Source organism: Bos indicus x Bos taurus, chromosome 2, assembly GCF_003369695.1.
Source record: "Bos indicus x Bos taurus breed Angus x Brahman F1 hybrid chromosome 2, Bos_hybrid_MaternalHap_v2.0, whole genome shotgun sequence".
Taxonomy (NCBI): domain Eukaryota; kingdom Metazoa; phylum Chordata; class Mammalia; order Artiodactyla; family Bovidae; genus Bos; species Bos indicus x Bos taurus.
The window spans coordinates 76975805-77002509 of NC_040077.1; positions in this window are offsets into that span (position 1 = coordinate 76975805).

The window sequence follows — 26705 nt, forward strand, 5'->3', positions numbered from 1 at the left end:
CTTCATCAGTCCTTCCAATGAATATTCAGGATTGATTTCCTTTAGGATGGACTGCTTAGATCTTGCAGTCCAAGGGACTCTCAGCAGTGTTCTCCAACACCACAATTCAAAAGGATCAATTCTTTGACACTCGGCTTTCTTTATGGTCCAACTCTCACATCCATACATGACTACTGAAAAAACCATAGCTTTGACTTAGATGGACCTTTGTTGGCAAAGTAATGTCTCTGCTTTTTAATATGCTGTCTAGGTTGGTTATAACTTTCCTTCCAAGGAGCAGGTGTCTTTTAATTCATGGCTACAGTCACCATCTTCAGTGATTTTTGGCATCCCAAAAAATAAAGTCTGACACTGTTTCCATTGTTTCCCCATCTATATGCCATGAAGTGATGGGACCAGATGCCATGATCTTCATTTTCTGAATGTTGATTTTTAAGCCAACTTTTTCACTCTCCTCTTTCACTTTCATCAAGAAGCTCTTTAGTTCTTCTTCGCTTTCTGCCATAAGGGTCGTGCCATCTGCATATCTGAAATTATTAATATTTCTCCTGGCAATCTTGATTCCAGCTTGTGCTTCATCCAGCCCAGAACAAAGCTAGGAATAAAACTACCATATGATCCAGCAATCCCATACTGGGCATATGCCCTGAGAAAACCACAATTCTAAAGGCATATGTACCTCAGTGTTCATTGCAGCATTATTTACAGTAGCCAGGACATGGAGGCAACCTGGATGTCAATCAACAGATAAATGGATGGGGAGGTTGTGGTACATATATGCGATGGGATGTTACTCAGCTATAGAAAGGAACAAATTTGAGTCCTAGTGATGTGAATGAAGCAAAAGCCTATTATACAAAAAGAAATTTGTCAGTTTAGGGAAACAGTTGAGACACAGACCTACAGAATAGACTTGTGGATACAGTGGAGTAAGGAGAGGGTGAGACAAATTTAGAGAGTAGCATTGAGACATATACATTTACATTACATATGTATAACAGATAGCTAGTGGGAATTTGCTTATGAAGCAGGGAACTCAAACTGGTGCTCTCTGACAACCTAATGGGGTGGGATAAGTTGGAAGTTCAAGAGGGAGGGGACGTATACCTATGTCTGACTCATGTTTATTTATGGTAGAACCAACACATTATAAAGCAATTGTCCTCCAATTAAAAATAAATAAATTAAACAAAAATAAAGGAGACTAATGTAGGATAAAGGCAAGTGGATAAAGAAATGTGTGACTATCAAGGCTCTTTTATTTAAAATGTGTCAATTCTCCAGCCCTCAAATTTTTCACTATTAACATCTCAGGTTAGGTTTCATTATTAAAAATGGGTCCCTTTCGGAATTTGATATATTTTCTAGATTTATTATTGCAAACTAAATTAAAATCCACTTAAAAAAAAAACAGCAAAGAGTTCCATATTTACCTGGTGATTTCCACGGAATGAGCTTTATTGCTTGAGATGAGAAAAAGGAATTAGACTTTCTGTTCATGTTTTTAAGGTTTATTTTGTATATTTGCCCATATTTTATGACTTTTAAATAATTTAAACTAATGTAAAATGTATGAATATGCTATTAAACTAGTTATTTAATAGCATATACTTATATTTTATAACTAGAAACTCTGTAAGTACTTATATAGATGGTACATAGTAAAAACATTTTGATCAGTCAAAAAATAAAATCTGAATGTCTTTTTGTTGGGTAGAATAAAATTCTCAACAGATTCTTTCCTCCTCCTGCCACACAATCAACCATAATGTTTTATTCTATTTCACACTTAAATCATACAAAACAGTTTTGAGCTTCCTGACTATTTGATGTGGTCTTATATCACTCTGCATTTACATCCTTCAGTAACCCATCTAGAATTTTATATTTTTCCTCACCTGACAAATCTTTATATCAAAACTTTATATCAGATCTCAGATTCTATGGGAAATGTTTCCTGAATTTTTAAGCATTTTGGGAGACATCATGTACACACCATAAAATCCATACATTTAATATGTGGAAATCAATGGTTTTAGTACATTCACAGAGTTACACCTTCATCACTATTATGTAACTCAAGAATATTTCATCATCTTCAAAAAGAAACCCTGCATCTATTAGTAGTCACTACCACTATTTTTGATTTGAAAATTTATACAGCTGGAGTAATTAAAATAATGTATTCCTAGAATAAGATTAGTGTATATATTTGAAGAAAATAAAATTAAAATTTAGAAATAAATCTTTGCATATATTGTCAATTTATTTTCAACAAGGATGTCAAGACAATTAAATGGGGACAGAATAGTCTTTTCAACAAGTGATGCTAGTCTTAACAGGATGTTCACATACAAAAGAATGAAGTTTGATCCCAACCATCTATCTTACACAAAAATTAATATTATACATCTAAATGCAAAATCTAAAACTGCAAAATTGTTAGAAGAAACCATATGTGTTAATAGTCATAAACTTGAGTTGGGCAGTACTTTCTTGGATATGACACCAGTAGCACAAGCAACAAAGGAAAAACAGGAAATTTGGATTATTTGAAGTTGGCATCACCAATACCTTTGACCAGAGGAGCTTCATAAAGTTCTGTCAGCTAGGGCTTTAATGAGGATTAGTGGATGTTCATTTAAGACTTCCATGGGTGAATTTTGAGTTGAAGAGATAAGAATATAAGAAAGATAGAAGCCAGAAAGCCTAAAGATTTTTAGCTTCTCAATTTTCCTGGAGTCCAATTAAGATTTCTATAGCAAATTTTATATGTTATCAGACTTATTCCCTTTGTCATATGAGATGACCAGAAATTAGAGTCTCCAATTTTTGCTGCCAAATAACAGTGAGGTTTTCCTTCAGTCCTCATCATCAATTTTATCTCAGTCATCTTCTTTTTTCATCTTCCATCATCTTGTTCTCTCTTCTTTTTTTTTCCCACCAGACTTCATTTTTCAGGAAAGATGCTTGGTAGTCACTTACATGAAGTAAACTTAAGCCACAGTGCTCATTCTCCAAGGGTTCTGGAGTTTGTAGTTGCCTCTTAAAAATAGTCTTGGATATATTAAAGAAATGGTGGGAAAATTAGGTGGTCCATGCATCTGAAATTAATTCATGATGACCATGACTTATCTATTTAATCATAATCATGGCCCACCCATTTCTCACAAGTGTAAGAATCAAACGTTATACATATTAGAGCTATCCTGCATATAACTGACAAAATTAAATCAACAAAAACATTAAGAAGAGAAAGGCAGAAGTACTTCAGTTATTTGTGACCTTATGCTTGACTTCTTGTAGGCACACAGATGGGGAACTTCTAAATCTATGGTACATGAAGTACAATTTATTCTTAAGCTTTTGCCAAATAACGCTTGAAAATTTCTATTTGTTCTGTTTGGAGCATATACGTGTATTTTCAGAGTGAATCTTGGGTGAATTTTTTCAACTCTCTGAATCTCAATCTAATAGCAGGCTTAGATGGGCATGAGCAATAACCAATGACAAAAACAAACAAACAAAACACTTTTAAACTAGTTTTCTTGATTATCTGTTAGCTTTATTACAGTAATTTTTCTCAAAAATATGACACTGAACTTGGCTAAAGCAGTTCAACCTTCTTAGATGGAAAAGATTGTGGTCTTAGTTCTTGGAATTGTGAACAGAGAATATTCCTTAACAGAAAAATCCCCTTCACGTCTGTACCCCACAGTCTGCACTTGGCAGTGAGTTTGTTCAGTGATTGTTGGCTCCCAAACACTGTGTGCTGACAGAATGACATATGGATTGTCTATGTCAGGGAACCGCATCAGTAACAAACATCCAATCTGCCCATATTTACCATTATTCTGACACAAATATTTCTTCCCTTTCACTTCACTCTTTTCTTTGCACAGGCTCCTGTTGTTTGTTTCAGATAATTCTTGTATCAAAAAAGGGCTAAATACTTTGAAAAAAGAAAACAAAACAAAATATCAAGAGGCTTATTGAAAATGAAAGCTGGTTTCCTAAAGTTAACCCTTATAAGCAGCATAAATATTCATATTGACATGGGGGCTATTGAGCCAATGGTAAACCTATTAGTCTTGATAATCGTTTTGGAGATCATAATAGTGACCATTTATTAAGCAAATATTGTGGGTTTAGTTTGGTACCAGGAGATTTATATGCAATATGAATCATCCTTCTTCTCAGTATCATTTATCATGGGCTCCTAGAAATGTGGTCTTGACCTAGATGCATCTCACCTACTCTATTTGTATAAGAATAGCTTTTAGTATACTCTGCAACCATCACTTGTATTTTCTGTGTCATTTATATATATGTGTATATATATATATCAGATCAGATCAGATCAGTCGCTCAGTCGTGTCCGACTCTTTGGGACCCCATGAATCGCAGTACCCCAGGCCTCCCTGTTCATCACCAACTCCCGGAGTTCACTGAGACTCATGTCCATCGAGTCAGTGATGCCATCCAGCCATCTCATCCTCTGTCATCCCCTTCTCCTCCTGCCCCCAATCCCTCCCAGCATCAGAGTCTTTTCCAATGAGTCAACTCTTCGCATGAGGTGGCCAAAGGACTGGAGTTTCAGCTTTAGCATCATTCCTTCCAAAGAAGTCCCAGGGCTGATCTCCTTCAGAATGGACTGGTTGGATCTCCTTGCAGTCCAAGGGACTCAAAAGAGTCTTCTCCAACACCACAGTTCAAAAGCATCAATTCTTTGGCGCTCAGCCTTCTTCACAGTCCAACTCTCACATCCATACATGACCACAGGAAAAGCCATAGCCTTGACTAGACGGACCTTTGTTGGCAAAGTAATGTCTCTGCTTTTGAATATGCTATCTAGGTTGGTCATAACTTTCCTTCCAAGGAGTAAGTGTCTTTTAATTTCACGGCTGCAGTCACCATCTGCAGTGATTTTGGAGCCCAGAAAAATAAAGTCTGACACTGTTACCACTGTTTCCCCATCTATTTCCCATGAAGTGGTGGGACCAGATGCCATGATCTTAGTTTTCTGAATGTTGAGATTTTAGCCAACTTTTTCACTCTCCACTTTCACTTTCATCAAGAGGCTTTTTAGTTTCTCTTCACTTTCTGCCATAAGGGTGGTGTCATCTGCATATCTGAGGTTATTGATATTTCTCCTGGCAATCTTGATTCCAGCTTGTGTTTCTTCCAGCCCAGCGTTTCTCATGATGTACTCTACATATAAGCTAAATAAACAAGGTGACAATATATAGCCTTGACGTACTCCTTTTCCTATTTGGAACCAGTCTGTTGTTCCATGTCCAGTTCTAACTGTTGCTTCCTGAGCTGCATACAAATTTCTCAAGAGGCAGATCAGGTGGTCTGGTATTCCCATCTCTTGAAGAATTTTCCAAGTTTACTGTGGGATATATATATATATATATATTTATATTTATATATAAATATATATATATATATTTATCTATGGTATTTGGTCTGGTGCTCCACACCTAATACTAAGATAAAAGAGTAATACATATAGTACTAGACACTACTTCTTAAATAGCATATAAGCATATGGCACTATGCTAAATGTTTTCTACCTATGGATGATGATAATACTGGCCACTATATGACACACACCTTCTATTTGCTAGACATAGTGTTAGCATTATTCAAACTGGTATAATAAATATGTAAAAGTTTGGCAGGCAGGGAAACGAGTTTCAGAGATATTAAATACATCATCTAAGGTCACACTTCAGGGGCTTTGGATTGAATCTGGGTTAGGCTAAATCAGCAGTGTGATTGAACTTCTGCTGTCTGTTACATGGCTGGTGTGTTGGTGTGAGTCCATGTGTGTGAGTGTTCAGGAGACAGTGAGGTCACTCATTTTGTGCTGCCTTGCATACACACCTGAAGTAAAGGCTCTTGACAGAAGACTCATAACACAGCTGACCTTTTTCAAGATAGTCTTTTAAGAACTAAAATTATGCCTTATTTAGAGCAATAAAAGCCCTTAAAAACTAAATTGGATTTGTTCAAACCATGATGAAAGTGAGATTTTATTTACTCTTTTACAAGTATATTTTAAAAATTCTACTTATTCAAGAAAAGGATTATTTTTCTTAATTTATGGGAAATTAGTGGCTGAATTCATCAGCAAAGAATACAGTAATCATATATTTGCAGGTTGAAAATAATCACACATTGAAACAAACTAAAAACCAGAGTTTCTCTAAAGCAAGGCAAGTAAACAGAGAGCATTATCTATAGTCAAAATTAAAATAAAACAAAAAGCCATGTATAGTTGTGGCTCCTTCAGTCACTGGTACTTTAATCATCACCCTCCTGCTTTATGTGCTTAGATATAACCAACTTCATAATGAATAGTTAATATACCTGTGATTATTATGGTGTGGCATTTAGGTCAGATGTACATATTATGGCATTCCCAGTATTTCTATGTCATGAAAGATAAAGGTGTCTTAACAAAATAATATAAGAATTTGAATACATTGATTTGGTCAAGGACAACACAGGGTATAGTTTAAAGGGATATTTGTTTTGTACAATCTGTCTGTACAGTCTCTCTCTCTGGACCTTTGGAGAATTCTACTTTCTGTACTCAGGTACCACTGTCCGTTGGTGATGCAAGTCTAGCATCCCTGCTCTTTCCATGAGATAATCAGAATCTTCATCTTACATTAACTTCTGCCTCCTGAGTCATTCCATGGGTTTCTGGTTGATTACCTTATGCTCTGCCATGAGTTTCATGCCCTGGCTCTTATTATTCTTCTGGTAATTTTTTTTTTTTTTTAATGCCAAAAATGAGTGTTTCCTGCCCTTTGGGTCAGCTGTCTTCTGTTGGCTCTGATATGTTCCTTCCATGTCAATTAGGCACAAGTCTAATCCATTCTAAAATATGACATAAATATCCCAAGTTTATAGGGGGACTTCCCAATGAGGACCAAATTGTTCCCCTTCCCCATTGCCATCCATATCACTTGCATTGTAGTTTTTCCATTTCCCAGTCATGCAGAAGCATCCTTCCTGAGCTGATCTTCTCCAAGTGGCCACTGATTCATACCTTCATCTTAGCTTTATCTACTTTCTTTCCCTTTCCCCTACACTTCCTGATCATTCAGCTCTCACAGAGAAAAGAGATTTGAGAAACTACTCAGAAGGGATCAAAACACAATAGCATGAGGTAGAGGGAATGCTTGCAGGCAACAAGTTACTTTCATTTCCTCTCAAATCACAATTATTTAAGTATCTATTTACTTTTAGGCCAGGGTTTGAATTAAGAGCAATGGGAATTATTAAAGAGATATCTTTAGACTTACAACTTTTCATGAATCATATCTTAGGTATCAAGGAGGGAAAGAAAGTTACTGTACATAGATGTAGAGCTTTATACTCATAAATTGTGCATACCAATTTAGTATGTTATTTTACATAATTCTCATTTTAAACCTTTAAACTTGATGTTATAATTAACACAATTTTATAAAGAAGAAAATTAAGTATTAGAGAAATTTTGCAGTTCTGTCATAGGTGGATGAGCATATATTCATGACCAAATCTATTTGTCTTCAAAAATGACAATTATATCTCATTAAATGTGCAAAACGTGAATCCTGAACTTCCAGATGTTCAAGCTGGTTTTAGAAAAGGCAGAGGAAACAGAGATCAAATTACCAACATCCGCTGGATCATTGAAAAAGCAAGAGAGTTCTAAAAAACCATCTATTTCTGCTTTATTGACTATGCCAAAGCCTTTGACTGTGTGGATCACAAGAAACTGTGGAAAATTCTGAAAGAGATGGGAATATCAGACCACCTGACCGGCCTCTTGAGAAACCTATATGCAGGTCAGGAAGCAACAGTTAGAACTGAACATAGAACAACAGACTGATTCCAAATAGGAAATACGTCAAGGCTGTATATTGTCACCCTGCTTATTTAACTTATATGCAGAGTACATCATGAGAAATGCTGGGCTGGAAGAAGCACAAGCTGGAATCAAGATTGCCAGGAGAAATATCAATGACCTCAGATATGCAGATGACACCACCCTTATGACAGAAAGTGAAGAGGAACTAAAAAGCCTCTTGATGAAAGTGAAAGAGGACAGTTAAAAAGTTGGCTTAAAGCTCAACATTCAGAAAACGAAGATCATGGCATCTGGTCCCATCACTTCATGGCAAATAGATGGGGAAACAGTAGAAACAGTGGCAGACTTTATTTTTTGGGGCTCCAAAATCACTGCAGATGGTGACTGCAGCCATGAAATTAAAAGATGCTTAAAAGATTAAAATTAAAAGATCCTTGGAAGGAAAGTTATGACCAACCTAGATAGCATATTCAAAAGCAGAGACATTACTTTGCCAACAAAGGTCCATCTAGTCAAGGCTATGGTTCTTCCAGTAGTCATGCATGGATGTGAGAGTTGGACTGTGAAGAAGGCTGAGTGCTGAAGAACTGATGCTTTTGAACTGTGGTGTTGGAGAAGACTCTTAAAAGTCCCTTGGACTTCAGGGAGATTCAACCAGTCCATTCTAAAGGAGATCAGCCCTGGGTGTTCTTTGGAAGGAATGATGCTAAAGCTGAAACTCCAGTACTTTGGCCACCTCATGCGAAGAGTTGACTCATTGGAAAATCTCTGTTGCTTGGAGGGATTGGGGCAGGAGCAGAGGTGGACAACAGAGGATGAGATGGCTGGATGGCATCACTGACTCGATGGACGTGAGTTTGAGTGAACTCCGGGAGTTGGTGATGGACACGGAGGCTTGTCATCCTGCAGTTCTTGGGGTCCCAAACAGTCGGACATGACTGAGCAAATGGACTGAATTGAACTGAACATATTTCTTGGGAATAGGATTTTAGGAAAACTGTGTAGATTAGCAAAGTATGGTTTTTCCTTCGCATGTATATTCTCCTATCCCCTTTCCTTCTCTGTATAAAATTCCCATTCATTTTATCAGATTCCTTACTCACTTGTCAGTAATTTAATAATAAATAGCTGTGCTGTCAAATAACTGATTTGAAATCATTGTACGAACTTCCCTGGTGGCTCAGATGGTAAAAAATCTGTCTTCAGTGCAGGAGACCTGAGTTCAATCCCTGAATCAGGAAGATCCCCTGAAGAAGGGAATGGCTACCACTCCAATAATCTTGCCTGAAAATTTCTATGGACAGAGGAGACTGGCAAGCTATAATCCAAGGGGTCACAAAGAGTTAGACATGACTGAGTGACTAACACTTTAACACGACCTACATGAAGGAGTAGTGGGATGAGAAATTACATTTTCATTCAAAGATTCTTGAAGTACCAATGATCTATCAATGAGAAAAAGAGTTTTGAGAGAAGACGGGATCAGAAGTTATTCAGTGCAGGTGAGAACCAACCATTATGAACCAACAGATGTTCTATTAATAGTAGAACTGGTGTAGCCTTTGGCAGTAGAATAAATTCCATATCCACACCAAGTAGAAATGGGGCCACATGACTGCATCACCATTTAGAGCAGTGGCATATTTCATCCTGTCTACAACTCTTCTAAATGACCAAGATCAACTAGGGATGAAGATATAGAGGACAAAACAGTGGTGAATATACCATCAAGAGCTTATCAAGAGAAGAGATAGGGTTGGGGGAAGTGATATTTAGCCTGTGATGAAGACTTAGGCTACCATGATTCCTGCCTTCACATACTTAGTATGAGGAAGGAATTGTTAGGCTGTTTCTATTTTGTAGCCACAGAAAGAATAACTAAGATCTATAAGTGAAAATTATGAGGAGCTAGATTTGCACTTAATGAAAGAAAGGACTTTCAAATCATTACAGTTTTCCTGAAATGGAATGAAATGTCTGGTGGGATAGTGAATTTGCCATCACTACAAATGTGCAATAAGAGGCTACAGGATCACTTATTTGGAATTTATGCATATAGTTAGAGGGTTAATATAGATGACCTCATCTATCTTTCCATTCCAAGAGCCTATGATTTGATATTTGGCTGTATCTGTTCCAAGAATGTTTTAATGTAATTACTACAGCCTGAGCCAACACAATTTGGTGGATCTATGACCAACTTGGCTGCCTCTTGATTTTTATTTTAAGTGTTTTATTATTTGTTTTATGCCTTTTTGAAGTCCACTATAGCAGGAGTCAATAAATTGGTTCTTTTATGTTGACTGGTGTTTCTAGTCCCAGCTTAGGTCTGTATTCCACAGATAAAGAGGATGCAATCAGCTATAATGTGTACAGAGGTGAGGGCCAAATGCCTTTCTGAAAAATCTCTTACTTTTTCTGCACAAAGACTAACTTTTTTTTTGTTTATTTGGTCCTTTCTGATTCACAATGTGTAAAATTAGGAAATTGTTGTAAAATCTTTTAGAGTGGAAAGATCATTAGGATCACGTAGAAGGTAACTCCAAAATGGGGCTATAGCTTTGCAAGGTTTTAAATTCATAAAAGTGAACATGTCAACCTGTGCAATAAATCTCATTGTATTTGGTCAAAAATAGAAAACAAAGTGGGAGGGAATCTCTCCAGAGCAAGAGCAGATATAGTGAATTTCTGTTGTCAATTTATGTGCCCCGAATGTCCACAAGAGGCACAGCACTACTACTGACACTTTCCATACTGATAGGATCCTGAAAAGAAAAGTCATAAAGAAGTTGAGTATTTGCTACATCACTGTCCTTTTAACATTGTTTTACATCATTTTTCAGAAGAATATACAATAACAATCTATGTATTTGTATGTAAGTAAGCCTTCACAGAGGAACCAGAGACCAAATTGCCAACATCTGCTGCATCATCAAAAAAGCAAGAGAGTTCCAGAAAAACATCGATTTCTGCTTTATTGACTATGCCAAAGCCTTTGATTGCGTGGATCACAAGAAACTGGAAAATTCTGAAAGAGATGGAAATACCAGATCACCTGACCTGCCTCTTGAGAAATTTGTATGCAGGTCAGGAAGCAACAGTTAGAACTGAACATGGAACAACAGACTGGTTCCAAATATGAAAAGGAGTATGTCAAGGCTGATTATTGTTGCCCTTCTTATTTAATTTATATGCAGAGTACATCATGAGAAAGGCTGGGCTGGAAGAAGCACAAGCTGGAATCCAGATTGCAGGGAGAAATATCAATAACCTCAGACATGCAGATGACACCACCCTTATGGCAGAAAGTGAAGAGGAACTAAAAAGCCTCTTGATGAAGGTGAAAGAGGAGAGTGAAAAAGTTGGCTTAAAGCTCAACATTCAGAAAATGAAGATCATAGCATCCGGTCCCATCACTTCATGGGAAATCAATGGGGAAACAGTGTCAGACTTTATTTTTCTGGGCTCCAAAATCACTGCAGATGGTGATTGCAGCCACGAAATTAAAAGATGCTTACTCCTTGAAAGAAAAGTTATGACCAACATAGATAACATATTGAAAAGCAGAGACATTACTTTGCCAACAAAGGTCCTTTTAGTCAAGGCTATGGTTTTTCCAGTGGTCATGTATGGATGTGAGAGTTGGACTGTGAAGAAGGCTGAGTGCCAAAGAATTGATGCTTTTGAACTGTGGTGTTGGAGAAGACTCTTGAGAGTCCCTTGGACTGCAAGGAGATCCAACCAGTCCATTCTGAAGGAGATCAGCCCTGGGATTTCTTTGGAAGGAATGATGCTAAAGCTGAAACTCCAGTACTTTGGCCACCTCATGTGAAGAGTTGACTCATTGGGAAAGACTCTGATGCTGGGAGGGATTGAGGGCAGGAGGAGAAGGGGACGACAGAGGATGAGATGGCTGGATGGCATCACCTACTCGATGGACGTGAGTCTGAGTGAACTCCGGGAGTTGGTGATGGACAGGGAGGCCTGGCCTGCTGCGATTCATGGGGTCCCAAATAGTCGGACATGACTGAGCGACTGAACTGAACTGAACTGAAGCCTTCACAATGGGAGAAGGCAATGGCACCCCACTCCAGTACTGTTGCCTGGAAAATCCCATGGATGGAGGAACCTGCTAGGCTGCAGTCTATGGGGTCGCTAAGAGTAGGACACAACTGAGTGACTTCACTTTCACTTTCCACTTTCATGCATTGGAGAAGGAAATGGCAACCCATTCCAGTGTTCTTGCCTGGAGAATCCCATGGATTGAGAAGCCTGGTAGGCTGCAGTCCATGGGGTCGCACAGATTCGGACACAACTGAAGCAACTTAGCAGCAGTAGCAGCAGCAAGCCTTCCCAATAAGCATTAATACATAAAGAACATGACAATTGTGATGAATTAGTAAAAATGAAAGTCACTCAATTGTGTCCAACTTTTTGTGACCACATGAACTACACAGTCCATGGAATTCTCCAAGCCAGAATACTGGAGTAGGTAGTCATTCCCTTACTCCAGGGGATCTTACCAACCCAGGGATTGAACCCAGGTCTCCCACATTGCTGGCAGATTCTTTATCAGCTGGCTACCAGGGAAGCCCATGATGAATTAAAGCAAGCAAAGGCTAAGTACATATAACACTAAGAGATACCTATTGTCTTGAACATATTAAAATTACATATATGATTTGTTCTTGCCCTTTCAAGTCTTAATCATTTTAACTTGATATATTCTTATGTTTTTAATTTTTTTCTGAATTTGAATACCTCGCTTGCTTTTATGTATATTTTGCTATTTTCTAATGTCAATAGTGATTTGTTATCTCTTGGATGCATTATAGATTTTCAAATTGCTTTGGGCCTCATCATTGTATTGCATGGATATGCAACTCTCTCTGTTCCTCTTTTCCCTGCTCATTTATCTGTTGTTTATCCTCTGCTCCATATCATTAATAACAAAAACAGATTAGATGCAACCAACTCTCATCCCCATGGCACTTCATAGGAAAGCCTCTTAGCTGAATAAACTTCTATTTGTCAACTGACATTACATCTAGCCTGTTGGTCATTCTTCAATCCATTAGACAGTGCTTCAGATATGTCAGGGTGAATCTATGATTTTCAATCATCTAACAGAATTCAGACATTTTGGACCTTTTTGTTAATCGTTAATGTTAATTGTAAGATATCAGGGATGAGGCAGTATGCTCTATAGCAATTTGTGTTTTTGTCATCATAAAGGCATTATGTTTTTGGACCATATACATTTGCTTTTGTAGTTTTATGTTAATAGGCTTAACTGTTGATATTAAATATTATAGATGGTGAGGGTGTGGATCAGATGTTACTTCTATGACTTGAAATTATATATACCCCAATAAAATTCCCATACCAGCTTTTCATTACTTTTCAAATTCGAGTCATTCTAGCAAAGAGTCGGACACAACTGAGCGACTGAAAAACAAGCTGCAGGTAACAGTGTCTTGAAGGAAAGCATCAGTCACAGACTTTCAAGGTACTCAATCATCTGCCCCTTGTTCAATTCCTGAGGGAAGTTTTATCTACCATTTATCAATATTTGGTCACAGATTCCTAACTGTTTACAAACTGTCCAATATTTACAGGAAGGAAAAGTTCTCTCGCAAAATGCAGTCTCTTTTGAGATATCAACCTGCAAAATCATTGCTTGCTTTCCTTTAATAAATCAAATTGCTAGTCTTCCAGGATAGATTTTTCTCTTTCCAGTATCTTTTAAAATATCCTTCTGCAATTCACTCATTCGATTGGAAAATTATCTTCAATATTATGTAATATTGAGTAATTATACCCTAAGGGCTTCCCTAGTGGCTCAGCAATAAAGGATTTGCCTGCAATGCAGGAGATGCAGATTTGATCTCTGAGTCAAGAAGATCCCTTGGAGAAAGAAGTGGCAACCCACTCCAGGATTCTTGTCTGGGAATTAGCAACTAAACAGCACCAACAAATACACTAAATGTGGCCAATTAGAAAGGTCAAAGCTGAAAAAGTGTCATGTGTATCATGAAAAAACTATAATGAACTACAGTACACACAGGCACATATTTAAACTAGCAATTTTGTTTTATAGTGCATTCAGGAGACTACTTGGGAAAATATATTTTATATGTTAATGAAAAATGAAACCAAATAAGTTACTTTTTTGGATAACCTTAATAGTAAAGCTGAGATAAGTAGAGGCTGACAGTAGAGCTGAGATTATTGAACTAATTCAATTCAGCCCTTTTTCTGATGAGAGAGAACTGGAGGGGAAAAGAAGAGTTTAACATAATAAGAGACCTTAGAAGAATTTGAGTGTGAATGATGCATGACAGCCAGAAGTGGCAATGAGTAGCCAGAAGAATGCTACTTACAGTATCTATTTATTTTCTTTCTTTGGGTGGGGTGGTGATCCCACTGAGATGTCAGTAAAACACCCTTAAATGCTAATTCTCATTCTATCAGAATTTCATCAGCTATCTAGAGTCCAAAAGACTAGATGAAAAAGGAGAGAAGGGTACAATGGGTTTCATTACCAAAATTTACTAAAATTGGCTAAAGGAAGACAGTAGTTCAAATATAATTTTAAAATTGGGCCTAGTGAGTCAAATAATGTTAGTATCAGCAGTAGCACTGGAGAGACTCAAATAAAGTGTTATTCTTTATTCTGACCATAAATACAATGTCATATACATAGAAAGTATTATGCAGAGACATGTAAGGATAGGAAAACAATTATAATGCAGAATAATAATAGTCGATTTTGTTTGTTTTACAGGCATGGTTTTAAGATCTTTATTTTCATTAATTAATTTAATCTCTCCATTAGCCCTAAGAGATACATGATACCATGACCATTTCAGTTCAGTTCAGTTCAGTCGCTCAGTCATGTCCGACTCTTTGCAACCCCATGAATTGCAGCATGCCAGGCCTCCCTGTCCATCACCAACTCCTGGAGTTCACTCAAACTCATGTCCATCGAGTAGGTGATGCCATCCAGCCATCTCATCCTCTGTCGTCCCCATCTCCTCCTGCCCCCAATCCCTCCCAGCATCAGAGTCTTTTCCAATGAGTCAACTCTTCGCATGAGGTGGCCAAAGTATTGGAGTTTCAGTTTTAGCATCATTCCTTCCAAAGAACACCCAGGGCTAGAGTCTTCTCCAACACCACAGCTCAAAAGCATCAATTCTTCGGCGCTCAGCCTTCTTCACTGTCTAACTCTCACATCCATACATGACCACAGGAAAAACCATAGCCTTGACTAGATGAAACTTTGTTGGCAAAGTAATGTCTCTGCTTTTGAATATTCTATCTAGGTTGGTCATAACTTTCCTTTCAAAGAGTAAGCATCTTTTAATCTCATGGATGCAATCACCACCTGCAGTGATTTTGGAGCCCCCCAAAATAAAGTCTTCCACTGTTTCCACTGTTTCCCCACCTATTTGCCATGAAGTGATGGGACCAGATGCCACGATCTTCTTTTTCTGAATGTTGAGCTTTAAGCCAACTTTTTCACTCTCCTCTTTCACTTAATAGACGTCAAAACTTAAATACTTGGGGTAAAAATCATGCCTGGTGGTGAAATAGGTTGTTAGTGCAAATTTGAGATTCAAACCCAGAAAGTCAAACTTGTGAGCTTGCTCATTTTATCACTGGATTACAGATACAAGCTAGGATTTTTGTCAGGGAAATATATTTAGAAAGAGATTAAGAAGCAGAGATCAGACGAGCAAGTGAGGTGCCTATAGCCCAATTTAAGGAGGCATTTGCAGAATCTTAAGCTTTTCTGTTCAACCTCAAACTCCCAATCTATCCTTCCTCCCCCAGTCCTCCCCCCAGTAACTATAAGTTCATTCTCTAAGTGTGTATCTATTTCTGTTTTGAAAATAAGTTTATCTGTGTGACTTTTTTTAGAAGCCACAATAAGTGACATCAAAGATATTTGTCTTTCTCTATATGACTTACATCACTTAGTATAATCATCTCTAGGTCCATCCATGTTGCTATAAATGGCATTATTTCATTCTTTTTTATGACCAAGTAACATTCCATTGTATATATGTGCAACGTCTTTAGCCATTTATCTGTTGATGGACATTTAGGTTCCTTCCATGTCCTGGTAGCCAGGGATCTGCCTAAAAGACTTCTGCCTTAGAAGAAATACTTAACTTCTTGATAAGGAGTGGCAAGGTCTTCACAGAGTATTGGGGGGGGGGACTAGCAATATTGCTATGGCTATTTTTAGAATAATCTATCACAACATACAGAATGAAAGAAGCTTGAAAGAATGGTCAGAGGGGGGTGATTTGGCATTGGATTTGGATGGGCTTATTTCAGGATTCAGGGCTTTCCAGGTGGTCCTAGTGGTAAAGAATCACCCCGACAATGCAGGTTAGATGTAAGACACATAGGTTCAATCCCTGGGTGGGAAAGATTCCCTAGAGTATGGTACAGTAAATCCCCATTATAATTGTTAGTTAATTTTACAACTACTTCTGCTTTATTGACTACACCAAAGCCTTTGATTGTGTAGATCAGAACAAACCAGAAAATTCTTAAAGAGATGGGAATACCAGACAACCTGACCTGCCTCCTGAGAATTCTGTATGCAGGCCAAGAAGCAACAATTAGAACTGGACATGGAACAACAGACTGTCCAAATCGGGAAAGAAGTATGTCAAGGCTGTATATTGTCACCCTGCTTATTTAACTTAACATCATGAGAAATGCTGGGGTGGGTGAAGCACAAGCTGGAATCAAAATTGCAAGGATAAATATCAATAACCTCAGATATGCAGATGTCATCACCCTTATGGCAGAAAGTGAAAACTAAAGAGCCTTTTGATGGAAGTGAAAGAGGAGAGTGAAAAAGCTGGCTTAAAACTCAACATTCAGACAACTAAGATCATGGCATCTGGTCCCATCACTTCACAGCAAATAGATGGGGAAATAATGAAAACAGTGACAGACTATTTTTTGGGGGGTCCAAAATTACTGCAGATGGTGACTGAAGCCATGAAATTAAGACACTTGCTCCTTAGAAGAAAAGCTATGACCAACCTACACAGCATATTAAAAAGCAGAGACATTACTTTGCCAGTAAAGGTCAATCTTATCAAAGCTATGGTTTTTTCCAGTAGTCATGTATGGATGCGAGAGTTGGACTATAAAGAAAGCTGAGCACTGAAGAATTGAGATGCTTTTAAACTGTGGTGTTGGAGAAGATGCTTGAGAGCCCCTTGGACTGCAAGGAGATCCAAAGGATCCATCTAAAGGAAATAATTCCTGAATGTTCATTGACCAGCGCGCTAAGCGCAGGCGGCTGCGACCAGTGCGCTAAGCGCTGCCGAGAGGAGCCACCCCATGTCCGAGGTCAGGGGCAGAAGCCTGGAACCCCATGCACGAAGGGCAGTGGCCAAGAGGAATTAACCCACCTCCGAGGTCAGGGGCAAGGGCCGAGAGTACCAGACTGTGACGGTGCAGGAACGGCCGAGAGGAGTTACCCCATGTCCGAGGCCAGGGGCGGCGGCCAGGAGGAGCAACCCCATGCCTGAGGCCAGGGGCGGTGGCAGGAGGACCAACCCCACGTCCAAGGAGCCGTGGCTGCGCAGGCGCAGGAGGGCCTAGAGGAGCAATCCCAGGTTGAAGGTCAGGAAGGGTGGTGGTGAGGAGATACCCCCCGGCCAAGATAAGGAGCAATGGCTGTGCTTTGCTGGTGCAGCCATGAAGAGATACCCCATGCCCAAGGTAAAAGAAACCCGAGTAAGATGGTAGGTGTTGCAAGAGGGCATCAGAGGGCAAACACACTGAAACCATACTCACAGAAAAGTAGTCAATCTAATCACACTAGGAACACAGCCTTGTCTAACTCAATGAAACTAAGCCATGCCCTTGGGACAACCCAAGACGGGCGGGTCATGGTGGAGAGATCTGACAGAATGTGGTCCACTGGAGAAGGGAATGGCAAACCACTTCAGTATTCTTGCCTTGAGAACCCCATGAACAGTATGAAAAGGCAAAATGATAGGATATTGAAAGAGAAACTCCCCAGGTCAGTAGGTGCCCAATATGCTACTGGAGATCAGTGGAGAAATAACTCCAGAAAGAATGAAGGGATGGAGCCAAAGCAAAAAGAATACCCAGCTGTGGATGTGACTGGTGATAGAAGCAAGGTCTGATGCTGTAAAGAGCAATATTGCATAGGAACCTGGAATGTCATGTCCATGAATCAAGGCAAACTGGAAGTGGTCAAACAAGAGATGGCAAGAGTGAATGTCAACATTCTAGGAATCAGTGAACTGAAATGGACTGGAATGGGTGAATTTAACTCAGATGACCATTATATCTACTACTGTGGGCAGGAATCCCTCAGAAGGAATGGAGTAGTCATCATGGTCAACAAAAGAGTCCGAAATGCAGTACTTGAATGCAATCTCAAAAATGACAGAATGATCTCTGTTCATTTCCAAGGCAAACCATTCAACGTGAAAGTAATCCAAGTCTATGCCCCAACCAGTAATGCTGAAGAAGCTGAAGTTTAACGGTTCTATGAGGACGTACAAGACCTTTTAGAAATAACACCCAAAAAAGATGTCCTTTTCATTGTAGGGGACTGGAATGCAAAAGTAGGAAGTCAAGAAACACCTGGAGTAGCAGGCAAATTTGGCCTTGGAATATGGAATGAAGCAGGGCAAAGACTAATAGAGTTTTGCCAAGAAAATGCATTGGTCATAGCAAACACCCTCTTCCAACAACACGAGAGAAGACTCTATACATGGACATCACCAGATGGACAACACCGAAATCAGATTGATTATATTCTTTGCAACCAAAGATGGAGAAGCTCTATATAGTCAGCAAAAACAAGACCAGGAGCTGACTGTGGCTCAGACCATGAACTCCTTATTGCCAAATTCAGACTGAAATTGAAGAAAGTAGGGAAAACCACTATACCATTCAGGTATGACCTAAGTCAAATCCCTTATGATTATACAGTGGAAGTGAGAAATAGATTTAAGGGCCTAGATCTGATAGACATAGTGCCTGATGAACTATGGAATGAGGTTCGTGACATTGTACAGGAGACAGGGATCAAGACCATCCCCATGGGAAAGAAATGCAAAAAAGCAAAATGGCTGTCTGGGGAGGCCTTACAAATAGCTGTGAAAAGAAGAGAAGTGAAAAGCAAGAGAGAAAAGGAAAGATATAAACATCTGAATGCAGAGTTCCAAAGAATAGCAAGAGGAGATGAGAAAGCCTTCCTCAGTAATCAATGCAAAGAAATAGAGGAAAACAACAGAATGGGAAAGACTTGGGATCTCTTCAGGAAAATCAGAGATACCAAAGGAACAGTTCATGCAAAGATGGGCTCGATAAAGGACAGAAATGGTATGGACCTAACAGAAGCAGAAGATATTAAGAAGAGATGGCAAGAATACACAGAAGAACTGTACAAAAAAGATCTTCACGACCCAGATAATCACGATGGTGTGATCACTGACCTAGAGCCAGATATCCTGGAATGTGAAGTCAAGCGGGCCTTAGAAAGCATCACTATGAACAAATCTAGTGGAGGTGATAGAATTCCAGTTGAGTTATTCCAAATCCTGAAAGATGATGCTGTGAAAGTGCTGCACTCAATATGCCAGCAAATTTGGAAAACTCAGCAGTGGCCACAGGACTGGAAAAGGTCAGTTTTCATTCCAATCCCAAAGAAAGGCAATGCCAAAGAACGCTCAAACTACCACACAATTGCATTTTCTCACAATCTAGTAAAGTAATGCTCAAAATTCTCCAAGCCAGGCTTCAGCAATATGTGAACCGTGAACTTCCTGATGTTCAAGCTGGTTTTAGAAAAGACAGAGGAACCAGAGATCAAATTGCCAACATCCACTGGATCATGGAAAAAGCAAGAGAGTTCCAGAAAAACCTCTGTTTCTGCTTTATTGACTATGCCAAAGCCTTTGACTGTGTGGATCACAATAAACTGGAAAATTCTGAAAAACATGGGAATACCAGACCACCTGATCTGCCTCTTGATAAATTTGTATGCAGGTCAGGAAGCAACAGTTAGAACTGAACATGGAACAACAGACTGGTTCCAAATAGGAAAAGGAGCATGTCAAGGCTGTATATTGTCACTCTGTTTATTTAACTTCTATGCAGAGTACATCATGAGAAACGCTGGACTGGAAGAAACACAAGCTGGAATCAAGATTGCCGGGAGAAATATCAATAACCTCAGATATGCAGATGACACCACCCTTATGGCAGAAAGTGAAGAGGAACGAAAAAGCCTCTTGATGAAAGTGAAAGTGGAGAGTGAGAAAACTGGCTTAAAGCTCAACATTCAGAAAACGAAGATCATGGCATCCGGTCCCATCACTTCATGGGAAATCAATGGGGAAACATTGGAAACAGTGTCAACTTTATTTTTCTGGGATCCAAAATCACTACATATGGTGACTGCAGCCATGAAATTAAAAGACGCTTACTCCTTGGAAGGAAAGTTATGACCAACCTAGATAGCATATTCAAAAGCAGAGACATTACTTTGCCAACAAAGGTTCGTCTAGTACAGGCTATGGTTTTTCCTGTGGTCATGTATTGATGTGAGAGTTGGACTGTGAAGAAGGCTGAGTGCCAAAGAATTGATGCTTTTGAACTGTGGTGTTGGAGAAGACTCTTGCAAGTCCCTTGGACTGCAAGGAGATCCAACCAGTCCATTCTGAAGGAGATCAGCCCTGGGATTTCTTTGGAAGGAATGATGCTAAAGCTGAAACTCCAGTACTTTGGCCACCTCACGCGAAGAGTTGACTCACTGGAAAAGACTCTGATGCTGGGAGGGATTGGGGGCAGGAGGAGAAAGGGACGACATAGGATGAGATGGCTGGATGGCATCACTGACTCAATGGACGTGAGTCTCAGTGAACTCCGGGAATTGATGATGGACAGGGAGACCTGGCATGCTGTGATTCATGGGGTCGCAAAGAGTTGGACACGACTGAGTGACTGATCTGATCTGTTCATTGTAAGGACTGATGCTACAGGTGAAACTCCTATACTTTTGCCACCAGATGCAAAGAACTGATTCAATGGAAAACACCCTGATACTGGGAAAGATTTAATGCAGGAGGAGAAGGGGATGACAGAGGATGAGATGGTTGGATGGCATTACTGACTCAGTGGACATGAGTTTGAGTAAACTTTGGGAGTTAGTCATGGACAGGGAGGCCTGGAGTGCTGCAGTCCATGTGGTTGCAAAGAGTCGGACACTGCTGAATGACTGAACTGAACTGAACTGAGTTTTACAACTAACTCAAGCATTCTTACCTAGAGAATCCCATGGGCAGAGAAGCCTGGCAACAGAGTTGAACATGACTGAAGTTACTTAGTGTGCATGCATGGAATTCAGGGTTGTAGTCAGTAAAAGGGGTCATGTTTAAGAAAATTCACTTAAGAAAAACTGGCATTAGTCACTCATTTGTGTATTCTGGTAGTTTGAGGAAGAAGCAGGATGTACTACAAAGAAGAGTAAGGTCAAGTGAGATGTTTCTCAAGCATCATCATGAAGGCCTCAAATGTATACTTAAGAGAAAGATTTAGAACAGAAATATTAGACACAGGAAAGAAATAGCTAATTTTTGGAGGAAATAAACTTTTTTTTTTTTTTTTTAACGTATCTGTAATATAGCGTGTTAGGTGTTTCACCTTTTTATCTCATTAAATCCCAACAAAAGAGTAGATGCATACTTTAAAACTCATTTTAGTCATAGAACATTGAAATCATCCAGGTTTGATAACCTTTCAAGTTTATGAACAAAGCCAACAGTGTTGGGTTTAAGGTGGCATAGCTCCAAAGTTTGTGTTCCTTTCCAATCATTAGACAAGGTGCCTGTAGATAACTCCAGTCAAGTTACATCACTGTAACAATTGCTTAAAATTTTTTTTTTTTCAATAAGGTTTGTGGTCCAGTGTATCTGCTTTTTGTACCTCTAAAAACACTGATCCAGATTATATTTCCTTTTTCTTTCCCTGCTTTGACGAGTCATAGAATAACTTGAAAGTAAATGGTAGACAGATGAGCTGTTCTCTCAACTATTTAGAATTAAATCAGAAGGCAAGTATGCTCCTAATTATAGGACTAAACTCCCAGAGTAAGGGAAGGAAAGAAGGATATGAACCAAAGACATAGTCAGTGAACGTCTTCAATGATCCAGGTATTGTCTGAGAGATCTGCATTATAGAAATAGTAGTATGCCTTCCCTAGGTTCCTGGTGTCTGAGGTTTAGACAGGCGAGACATACTGTCCAAAGTTGTCCATTTAGCTATAACCAAACCACAATTAAATTCATGACTTTCAAAATCCAAAGCTCTTTAATGCTTCCCTCTTTGAAAAGTGTAATGATGACTTTTCATGGTGGCAACATTTCAAAATAAAATTAAAAAAATAAACTTTTATATTTATCAAGATTTCACAACTAAATCAAATTCCTATACATCCATTATTCTTGCATATCATATACAAAGTTAAGTTTATGTCAAACAATGAAAGAAGACTGACTTTAAGGACTGGCTTGATCCAACAGACTAAAGTAAAGTTTATATCTAAATTAGAGAAATCTGCTGATAAGTGTTGGAAGACGATTGTCCTTGGGCCTCTCACATTCCTATACCTCTTTCAACCAGTGACACCGACAGTTTTTCTGCTCAACTGTATTTTCAAGGATGTTTATACAGTGAGCAGCTTAGGAGTATAGAAATGGTGTCTCCCTTCAGAGTAAAAGACAGATTTGTTTACTATCCATATAATAAAGATCATATCTTCTTCTAGCAGAAATAAAAGATTTGGATTCCCTAAGCTTAGGGTTCTTTGGCAGTGATAGGAACTCATTGAATGGACAGCATCCATCTGGGGCTCTCCACTCTCTCACCTTGTGGAACTAGTCTGAGGAAACAAGAAAACCAGCAGATTTGGGGATGCAATGCCCTGATTTCCAGGAATAAATGTCCTATGATTCTGATCTAGGAGTCTTGCTTGCATCTTCTCACAGAACATTGAAACTGGCTGGTGAATTTACTGGCTTGCAAGAAAGTAAAATCTCTGATCCTTCACAGTTTTTGACAATATATCTAATGGGTACCTTAAAAAAATTAAAAAAAATCTCACCACCTGTTTTTGCTTTTATTTGATAGATACCTATTTTTTAAGGTAAACTTGGAGGAGTAAAAAATTTTGAGTATGAAAATTTCCCAGGTGAAACTAGAAATGAGTCCAGAAGATAAGAAAGAATAAATATGAGATACAAAGAAATAACTGGAGAAGGGCACTCCAGTACTCTTCCCTGGAGAATTCCATGGACAGAAGAGTGTCGCAGGCTGCAGTCCATGGGGTTGCAAGTATTCAGGCATGAAGAAGTGACTAAGCACAACACAGCATGACACAGGAAGAAATAAAAGCCTCAAATGAATCTGAGAAAATATTTTACAACTAAAACAAGCTCCTATTCATTTGCTATTCTTGCAAATCATATACAAAGTTTATGTCAGATAATGAAGGAAAAGTTACTTTAGGGAATTGCTTGACCCAATATACAAAAATAAAAATTCGTCAGAAGTTTTCTTTTTGAGTTTGGAGAATGAATATCCAGTAACACTTTGACCTAAAATCAATGACTAAGTACAGCAATATGCACGCATCACTGGAAGAATATTGAAATATAAGAAAGCTCCTTTTACTGACAAATACGGATTTTCAATCTGTTTGTACAGGAGAGGAACCAGAAGCCTTGTTATGATAGTGTTCAAACATAGTTTGAAAACGAATATCTTTTTACCGCATCTCCAGTTCAGAGTAAAAACTTTATCCTGTGAATATTAGAAAAATGCACTACAATTTGTTATCTGTTTTTATATTTCTATTAGAAAAAGCAGTTAGACATATAACTTCATGAAATGGGTATTTATACAAAGAAGAGAAACATGCCAATAGGATGTGGTTTTGATTTACACAGAAGGTAAGGTGTAGAGGAAACAAGCCTGTGTGAACCTTCTCAGGTGGTTATACCAGGGAATAATTGAAATTCATGCATGCTAGCTATCATGAATATTACTAACCAGGAAATCACCCGGTTAATACTAAACAGGTGTATGACAACAGTTACAGCCTCAACACTTCATCAGGGTCAGAAAAATGACTTTTTAACCCTTACTTTTCAAACTCCTGCCCATGTGTCTTGTAAGCCAATACCTTCAGGCTGATAGAAATCTTGTAAATACAAAAACTCTGGCTCCAAACAGTGGATCAGAATCTTTTTCTTGTACTTTTTCATGAGGTCCTCAGGAGATTAATATACAAAATAAAATTTGAGGATAGGTAGGATAAATAGGATGGCTTAATTTTGTGTCTATCCTACCTCCCTTCATTTTCTATGATAAGGATAGATCTTTCAAAATTACAAACCTCACAATAGATCTTAATGACACATTGTCAGATGAAGCTCAGACTCATTGGGATTCTCTATAAGACCCTCTAAAACTTGGCTCATACCTCTCTAACTTCATGCCCTCTTCAGTGGTTAAGTTCTCTCTCAACATATGAGTGCTTCATCATATTTTCAGCATTGCTGGCCCAAATGTGCACATGTGCACACATGCTCACGCACACACACACACACACTGATACCCTATCATTCCAACATGCCTGGTCATTCATAGTGCTGTAAACATGCCTTGTCACTGAATAATCACCTCTTCACATGGGATAATCCTGCTGTCTGAAATGCCCTTTTCTTTTTTGTCCCTATTAGACAAAATAAGAATCAGCTATCAAAGTGTATCTCTTCCATCTCTCCCAAACTTAGAAACCCTTTCAGTTCTCCCAGGTCCTGATTTTTCTCCTATTGTTTTCCAAATTCTGAAAGCTATCCCTCACTATCTCACAGCCCAGGTCACCTATCAAAATTATCCCCATTTTGCCTTCAAATTATTTCTTCAACTATCGCTCCCTCAATTCTTACTATTGCTACCACCCATAAGACAAGATCAATAATTTTTCAAGAGGAGGCTGATTATTATCTTCTCCTTCACATTCTACACTTATTCCCCATATGTGTGGATGGTTTATTTAGTTTGTGTCCTCCTCTCACTATCCCTAGTCCAAGTCAGAGTAATACCAAATGTATTATCTTGGTTAATTTATTTCTCACCACTGAAAACCTGCCTTTTTCTTTTCTGAGGAGCTAAATATTACTTGCTTTAAAGATGCAATAAGAATTCCACTTTTTTCCATAAAACAATAGTTTCTTGAATATATTAGCCTTATATAAATGCTAACATTTAGGAAATATGGCAATCTGAGTAACGACCACAAAACAATGTGATAATGTACCCTCTTAGATTTTCCACAACACACACACACATGCACGCACACACACATTTTTCTTTCCCGTGTTTCAGATCGAAAGCAGTTTGATGGAGGGCTTGAAGAAATCACATTCAAGCACCCTCTTAAACAATCCACCATATTTTCTTTGATGCTATTGTTATTTTTTTCATCTCCATTCCCTTGCCTTGGATTTTTCATAGCTTGATTTGTGCATTATTAGAGTCATCCTTTAATTTGTCCTGTTGCTTCCAACCTCCAAAATCCCCAACTCTGGCCTTGGTACTCCCTTGTCCCAAATTCTTCTATGCCACACTGTAGAGCACTGACACTTGGCAAGAAACACAAAACCAAGTGGGACGGGCCTCATGTCTTGGATTTCCAGACTCCTTTTTCCATATATAACCACCATTTTAAGAGGTAACAGTTACAGCCAGACATGGAACAATGGACTAGTTCAAAATTTGGAAAGGGATACGACAACACTGTATATTGTCATCCAGATTATTTAACTTATACGCAGAGTACATCATGCAAAATACCAGGCTGGATGAATCACAAAATGGAATCAAGATCACTGGAAGAAATATCAACAACCTCAGATATGTAGATGATGCACTCTAATGGCAGAATGTGAAGAGGAACTAATAAAGAGTGTCTTGATGAAGGTGAAAGAGAAGCGTGAAAAAGCTGGCTCGAAACTCAACATCCAAAAAATTAAGATCAGGGCATCTTGTGCCATCAATTCATGGCACATAGAAAGGGAAAAAGTGGAAGCAGTGACAGATTTTACTTTCTTGGGCTCCAAAATCACTGTGAATAGTGACTGCAGCCATGAAATGAAAATACCCTTACTCCTTGGAAGCTATGACAAACCTTGACAGTGTATTAAAAAGCAGAGATGTCACTTTGATGACAAAGATGCATATAGTCAAAGCTACGGGTTTTCCAGTAGTCATGTATCAATGTGAGATTTGGTCAGTAAAGAATGCTGAGTGCTGTAGAATTGATGCTTTCAAATTGTGGTGCTGGAGAAGACTCTTAAGAGTCCCTTCGACAGCAAGATCAACCTTGAATATTCATTGGAAGGGCTGATGCTCAAACTGTAGCTCCAATAGTTTGGCCACCTGATGTGAATAGCTGACTCATTTGGATTCTGGAAAAGATTGAAGGCAAAAGGAGAAGGGGGCAGTGGAAGATGAGATGGTTAGATAACATCACTGAATCAATGGACATGAATTTGAGCAAACCCCGGTAGATAGTGGAGGACAGAGTAGCCTGTCATGCTCCAGTCCATGGGGTTGCAAAGAATTGACATGACTTAGCAGCTGAAAAATGACAACCACCACCATATCACCTGTGATGACCTTGAATCCTCAAATTAAGTCAAACACATTTTTTCAGTTTTATTTTCTCAGGTCATATATTCTCTTCTTTCCT